This window comes from Rosa chinensis, chromosome 5 (assembly GCF_002994745.2).
Source record: "Rosa chinensis cultivar Old Blush chromosome 5, RchiOBHm-V2, whole genome shotgun sequence".
NCBI classification, from domain to species: domain Eukaryota; kingdom Viridiplantae; phylum Streptophyta; class Magnoliopsida; order Rosales; family Rosaceae; genus Rosa; species Rosa chinensis.
In genome coordinates, this window is record NC_037092.1 from 74165916 (window position 1) to 74174231 (window position 8316).

The 8316-nt window shown below is 36.8% G+C and overlaps 1 long non-coding RNA gene across 1 annotated transcript; it reads right to left on the reverse strand.

Moving 5' to 3' along the window:
* Positions 1–1481: 1481 nt before the first annotated feature.
* On the reverse strand, positions 1482–2888 carry LOC112202530. The gene is made up of 3 exons (XR_002937413.2): positions 2641–2888; positions 2271–2435; positions 1482–2174 (listed from the first exon to the last, which is right to left on the reverse strand). It is a non-coding gene; the product is annotated as an uncharacterized LOC112202530 (long non-coding RNA).
* Between the last annotated feature and the right edge of the window lie 5428 nt (positions 2889–8316).

An 8316-nucleotide genomic window follows, 5' to 3' on the forward strand; every position in this document is an offset into this window, starting at 1 on the left:
CAGCCGTCGGAGGAATTTGAAATTACGAGGGTTTTGATTTTTTTTTTTTTTTTTGTCCCATGGCATGCACATCAAACTTTTTGTTTAGATAATCAGACGTATTAGATATTGCGCCCGCATGATATTGCGGAAACATAATCGATATCGTTCAATTCAATGCTACGGATTTAGAAATATTTGTTTATATTACATTACCACATTATATATTATATATTTATTTGAACCTAAATTTGGCAATGCTCACATGCCACACAAGTGGGTAGGGCCCACAAGAAATTTAGTTTAGGGCCGCTGTTGAATGGTTGAATAGCCGCGGCATGATGAATGCCAGCAACGCTCTTGTCAAGTGAATTTCTTATAAATAATCTTTTAGTTCCTTAACCACTTGACGTCTATGTCGAAGCTCAAAGGACAAGGGGGCCCTGTTTGCACCTAAATTTAGCAAGGCCCAGGTGGCAGACGAGTGGGCCCGACCCACAAGGCGTAATGAATGATTGCGGCTAATCAGCTGCTACATAATGGATGACCGCAATTGAATGCCCGCAATTGAATGGTGTTAGTTAAGTTCATAAAGGTCATTAGATACTTCAATATTTCAACAACACTTACCAATCTTTACATGTTTATCTTATCAATTTCTTTACGGGTATTTATCTATCCTGCACTTTACATTCGTTCTTTACATTCTAGCAATTTATCTTTTTGCTTGTTACTTTGCTGCACTTTGTTTCTCACAGTTTACATTCTTGTTCTTTATCTTCCTACATTTTTTTTTTTTCACTACACTTTCATTTATCCTATTTATTTAATGTTGTTTACTTTACATCATTTACTTTATACAAAATCACAAAAAAAATCATCATCACTTCACTTTCACCTCAATCACCGAGTTACACAACACGAAGACTACGGCTAGGTAATGTCGATCCGTGCTAAAGTCCTTGCATTCAAGGGAACCCCGCGGCCGAGATTGATCGTTCCTCGGCCCACAATCAGTTGATTAGAAGTCAGATCCTCCCGGCCGCGAGTTAGCACGCCCGCGCACACATCACCACTTTAGAAGGACACCTGTAAACCAAAGAAGCCTAGTGGCCGAGACGATTTTTGAGCGAACATCTTTTGACACTCTTAGTGGGACCACACTTGGTGAATGTTGGACCATTTAGTGAGACATTACATATTATGTATTTTCACTAATGAGCTATTATGAGCCTAAGTTACCTAGCTCTCTTTCAATAAATGATTATCGTGGCCAATATAGTCAAGATTAATTGTATGGTTATGATGGCCAATATAGCTATAATGTGTATCAAAGTTTTGTTGATTTAAACAGCCATGCATCTTGGGTTCAAAAAAATCCCACAATCACTACTACAATTATGGAGAAAGGCCACACACAGCTTGCGTGACAAAAAGACCTCAAAGGACACACACATGTGTGTGTCTAGCAGCCATAGCCACACTACAGCCACTTTTAATAGGGTCAGTGTTCTGTAGAGGGGTTGCTTTCCCCTTAATAGTCTCGATTTACTTGGTGTGTGGCTTCTCTGAAGAAGCTCTGACATACTGGGACCACCAACAACAATGGTGGGTACGATTCATTATTATAATTTTTTTTTATTAATTATTTCTGGTCCAATATCGAGTATTCCTGGGGATGGATGGCTGAGATCCTGATCTTATTCATTTTATTTCATATTTCTGGGGATGAATGGGTTCATTGATGATCGGCTTGGATTCAGTCACTGCCATGGTTTCAGCCTCTACTCAAGTGATGAAATTTGAGATTTTGGATTAGAAGTGATAGGCGTGGATCCATACTTTATTGAAAAACTGAAACCATATCCAGATTCTGATGAGGTCGATCTGGTTTAGGTTCTTCCAGTTTAACTTGGCGTACATCGTGATGGCCATCCTTGCATACATAAAAACAGAGAGCGAGTTAACTCAGAGCAGCGCCATGGAGATTGGTTTTGACTTGAAAACTCAATGTCTACTTTGACCCAATAAACAATTGTTCAGATCTAAAAGAAATTATAAATGAAACAAACTTTAATCGTAGCAAATTGCTAGCAGTTGAAAACAAGGTCAGAAAACTCATCAGCCAACCGAGCAAGGCCTTCAATCGTAGCACTGATCATATGAGGAGTTCCACAAGCTAGGCCTTTAGCAACCTGTGACGATCAAAATCAAAAGAGGTTGTATTAATATCAAAGCAAACTGATGAAATTGGGGAATCTCTTTCTAAAAGAGTAAAGAAAAGAAATTACCACTACGAATTCCAATTTCACATTGATGAAATTGGGGATCTTGATTAGAGTTGATAGGCATAAACCCATAAAAAAACTGGGTCACTGAAACTAGATTCTGATGAGGTCGATCTAGTTGAGCTTCTTCTGATCTAGTTTAACTTGGCGTACATCGTGGCGGCCATCCTTGCATACATAAAAACAGAGCGAGTTAACTCGGAGCAGAGAAGTACTATGAATCTATGAAGAAATTGGAACAAAGACCCCTTGCATATCTGAATAAGCAGAGTGAAACAATAAAAGCAAGTTTGAGCAAAATTTCTGCAGTTAGAAGATATAGATCTATAAAGAATGAAAAATGTATAAACAATGGAAAAAAGGCCAGCGGCACCTTCTTCCTCAGATCCGGCTTTTCCTTCTTCACGGTGGCCATTACCATGTCACCGATGCAAGCCGACGGTAGAGGATTGAGACGCCCCTTGATCCCCTTCACGGACAATTCATTGGATGATGGGGATTGATAGTTTGGGTGAGTTCAAGGACAAGGGAATTAGAATGAAGATTCAAGTGTGGGAGCACAGAAGAGAGAGGAGAGCTTCTCGAAGAAAAGAGAAGAGAGAGAATGAGAGAGAGGGGAGATAGGAGATCGAGAACAAAAAAGAATATAATATATGTAACCAAAAAAATAAAATATATATATATAATATAAGTTTTCATTTTTCAATGCCCATTATTAGATTCTAGTACATAAGGAAAATATAAAAAATTAACTCATCCACAATTATAAGCAATCGTAGGAAAATATCATGACTACAGTACCTGATACCATCTCACATCACCCAAACAGTGGAAGTTCCCACCCTTGTTTTAAGGCGTGGCAAAACACATGTGGCCTTTGCCCATTATTGTAGTAGTGAATACTACCTCAATATGGCTTTGATCACCGAAATGGCTATGGTAGTTAGCATGGTTATGGGCTAGCCAATTAATGAGCCGTATGATAATTGTGGTCAAACAGTTAATGCACCATGCAATAGTTATGATTCAAATTATAATCATTACAATCAAGATTACTACAACCAAATAGGGCCCTACAACAATTTTGATGGCTTGAGTTACCAGCTTGTGTGGGAGACTCCACTAGTCGCGCTACATCCCCTATACGATCAACAAATTGGTCACAATCAAATGGTTGAAGGAAATGTAAGCTCTTGAGCAGGTGATGTAAAATATTTTTTAAAACCCATATATATGAATAAGATCATTCAAAAAGGGGTGGAAGAAATAGCCACGCAATTTTCTATTTCCAAAGAAGAGATGAAGTCACACTTGAATTACTTGAAGACGCTGAGACATCAAAAAATATTGAAGCAGGCAAGCCACTGTAACAGCAACCATGACCTCCAAAAAGAAGTATTCATAGATGATCAAATGGAAACTCGGCCACCTGTTGTTCTTCTCTCAAAAATGGAGGCAAACATGGTAGGTCAAAATTAGCAAAATGTCAAGGAGAATGATCATCACATGGTTGAATGTACAACTAACAAGACTATTCAAATGGATATGGTTCTTGAAAAGAAAGCCAACCTCAACAATCCGCTGCTTGATAAAGATCTTAATCTTGTAGCAAAATAATGTCAGCTCACTGAGCATAATGTAGTTAGTGGTGATGATCATCTAATTCAAGATGTCATGCATGTTGCCACGATTATTGGAAATAAAGTTGACTTGGAGAAGCCACTGTTAGATAAAGTGGAACCAAGTACATTTGAAGAGCATATATTTTCGGCTCACATGAAAGCCAAAAAGAAAACAAATCTTTATCATTCCCTTTGGTCAATAAAGATTAGCCTCGAAAAATTCAAATTCATGCCGAGAATACAAAATGTTCAAAACTTGGGGTGAAACATTGTTGGCCACCTCCATAATGGCACACAAGATTTTTACATTTTGTTTTCTTGCTTTAGTTTCTGCTAAAAATAAAATAAAATAAAATAAGTAAAAAGTTGTGTCTTTGGAAGCTGTTAATTACTCGGTAGGCATGAAACTGTAAGGCCGAAATATTTCTATGATTATGGTTGGAAAATATTTGGATATCATTCGATAATGAGGTCGACTTTGTTTACCAGCTCCTTCACCATTCAGCTCGAGCCGAGGCTCAAGGAATTAGGGCAGGGCTACATATATATTACGAATAATGACTATTGACATAGCAAAAAACAACAGTTGAACGGCCGCGTTTGGTGAAAGGACGTGGTTAAATGGCTGTGGCTAGTAAATAACCACAGATGAATGGCTATGGTATAACAACGAACAACAGTTGAATGAACGTGGTATATTGAACCTTGGTTAAATAGTCATGGCGTAATGAGCTTAAAAACGTGTAAGACATTGAGAGTTGTAAGTAACATTAGGCAAGAAGCAGATAGAATGTACCTTGCCAAATAAGCCTGTAACATTGACCTTTAGTTCCTTAATCACTCGACATCTATGTCGAAGTTCAAAGGACTAGAGGGGGCTCTGTTTGAACATAAATTTGGCAAGCCCCACATGGAAGACAATTGTATATATAGGGCCACAAGAAATTTGGCTTAGGACTGTGCAGTTGAATGGTTGAATAGCCGCGGCATTATGAATGTCAGCAACGCATATAATAGAGCGTGTTCCTTGCCAAGTGAGTTTTTTAGATATAATCTTTTAGTCCCTTAACCATTCGGTGTCTAAGCTGAAGCTCAAGGGACTAGGCTGTTTGAACCTAAATTTGGCAATACCCACATGACACACAGGTGGGTAGGGCCCACATAAATTTGACTTAGGGCCACAGTTGAAAGGTTGAATAGCTATGGCATGATGAATGTCAGCAACGCTTATAATAGAGTGTGTTTCTTGCCAAGTGAATTTCTTAGAAATAATCTTTTAGTCCCTTAACCGCTAGACGTCTATGCCGAAACTCAAGAAACAAGAGGGCTCTGTTTGCACTTAAATTTAGCAAGGCCCGCATGGCAGACAAGTGAGCCAGACCCACAAGGCATAATGAATTATTGCGGCTAATCAGCTGCTACATAATGGATGACCGCTATTGAATGCCCGCGGCGTAATGAATGGCCACGCGCGATTGAATGTTGTTAATCAAGTTCATAAAGGCCATTAGATGTAGGTGTTAAAAAGATTCAGGAAATTTAAAAGCCGTAAAGATTAAATGCACAGTTATGAGTTTTAATTCTCAAGTTAGCAGTCACTGCATTCAAAAGCATGAAACCACGCATTAATTCTCAACCTTGAATTCATGCAATCAACACAGTCTCGACAATTACAGCCAAGATTGTATCTTTTTCTTTATTCAATAATGTATCATTCACTATAAAAGGACCATAGGCATCTGTCCTCGACCAAACGCTCTACGCAATTACTTAAATTTTATCTCAATACATTTAAGCAAAACTTATCAATCTTTACATGTTTATCTTATCTATTTCTTTACAGGTATTTATATGTCCTGCACTTTAGATTGTCGTTCTTTATATTCCAGCAATTTATCTTTTTACTTGTTACTTTGCTACACTTTATTTCCCGCGGTTTACATTCTTGTTCTTTATCTTCCTGCATTTTATTTGCTGCACTTTTACATTCCTGCACTTTCTCTACCTGCACTTTCGTTTATGCTATTTATTTGCTATTGTTTACTTTACATTATTTACTTTATACAAAATCACAAAAAGAATCATCATCACTTCACTTTCACCTCAATCATCGAGCTACACAACACGAAGACTGCGGTTAGGTAAGGCCGATCTGTGCTAAAGTCCTTGCATTCAAGGCAGAGATAACCCAGCGGCCGAGATCAATCCTTCCTCGTCCCACAATCAAGTGATTAGAAGTCAGATCGGCGTAAAATCTACAATTTAGAAAAAAAACCTCGCTTGGCCTTCCGAGTACGAGTTGGCACGCCAGCGCACACTTCACCCCTCTAGAAGGACACGTGTAAGCCAAAGAAACCCTTGACACGTGGCTGAGACGATTTTTGAGCGAACAAAATTATTTTACATGTTCAAAAATATGGTAACTTAGCCAAATTTCAAAGTTAGATATAATAACCATAATAGGTGTTTATGTACATATTGCAAACATGGTTAGGCTTGACAATGTACAAATGGTTTAGGCTTATAGTGGCGACCAACTATTTTACATCAACTCCTCAAATGTGTCTACAAAGTCAGATTCATCATTTGCAACAGATGATAGCTCCTTTTGAAATTTCAACTGAGTTGTTGTAAATTGCACAACAAAAGTCTAAATAGCACAACCTGTCTTCCAAACTCTAACTATACCTCACTAACCATCCAGAATGTTTCCTTGAAATAATAAACAAATAAAGTTCAATCTTTAGATAACTATGTAATTAAAATAACACCCAAGATATATGCTTGCTACAAAAGAAAACTGCCAATATTCACTTGTTACTAATTTTGCCTTCATTACATTTTACTTTAAAATGTCTTTGGTACTGTTCAATGAATAGTAATACAATGATTTCCGGATTTTGCCTACAAAACAGATAGACATCAATCCCAAAAAAAAAAAAAAAAAAAAAAAATCCTCAAATCATATATATCAATATATGTGTTCAATCTATTCACTTTTTGTTCATATATCCAAAGTTATTGCATTTGATTTTAACAGTATTATTATCTTTTTAAAAGCGATTGATCTGAAATTGTTTTTCTGTTGTTTGCATTCTCTATCAAAGTTCAAACACTGAGATGCAAAGGAGGAGACCACGAATCAATTTGTGTTTGTTTTGGAAAAGGTGCACCGCATATTCTTGATTTATAACATTGACTAGAACGAATTGAATGTCTTTATCTTGATAATGATTGATTTCTGAAGTTTGGAATTTGTCAAAACAGAAACCTCTATTGTTTCTCTGTTTTGTTAATTAAACATCATCTGATTCAATTACTTGGTATTGAGAACTGAAAATAATATCTCCATCTAAGTCATTTTGGTACCCACATAGAATATTATCAACTAACTAATTACATCTCATTGCATATGCGACATCTTGATCTGTTTATAGATATCCTGCTCTGCCCTTCTTATGACACTATATTGATAGATTTAGTGCCATGCTTACTGTATTGGCCTTTTTGTGTATTGACATCATTGTTACTTTATTGGTTTTTATCTTCTCTTTTGGGTATTTAACAATGTAACTGCAAAACAGCCACCAAGGCAGAAGAACCAGAAATTGTCACTTCTCTCCACAAGCACCCTGGTATGCTTTTGTTTTCTTTTTTCAGTGTCTGTGGATATAATTATCTTCAATTTGCTTGAGTTGTGTGTGTTTTAGAGGGAAGAAAAGGTGTTGAGTTTATTTTTATTGAGTACTGGGTCAATTTTTTTTTGACTTTGGTGGATAATCTCTTCAGCCAAGTCACTTTGGTATGTGCATGATGCTGCCCTTAATATGGTAACTGTATTTTATGGGATCAATAAAGATTGGACTAGAACAAGCTAATGGCTACTATAAGAGTGTTCACATATTAATGTTGTTGCACTATTATGATGCATATTTCTGCTAGCTGCTTGCTTTCTGTTTGTTGATGTTTTCAATCTAGGTTTTAAAAGACAAGGTGAAGGAAGGGGATTAGTTGTTAGGGAAGGAACACTGCTTTCATTTTTTCTTTAATTCGGGTTTTTGCTGCTTCTTCTTCTCCAGAAGGAACTGCTTCTTCTTCTCTAGAAGGAACAAAATTATAATCTTCTCATTGGTTCTGAAGATTTAGAATCTTTCTAACTCCAGGTCAGTAGATGAATTTGCAGTGTCTGGGTCTCTGTTATTTTATTATTTGAATTCTAAATGTGTGCTAGCTTCATTTCCTTTCTTTATTTTCTTTGATAATAAATGGGATCGAAGACTACTGTTTTTCTTTTTGCAAGTTCCCATTGAAACTATCATTGAATATATATAGAATATCATATCCAAAAAGTACCTCAGTAAGCACCAGTGAAATTGTTCAAACAAATGCATGACTATAAATGATACACACAAGCTAAAAGAGTATCC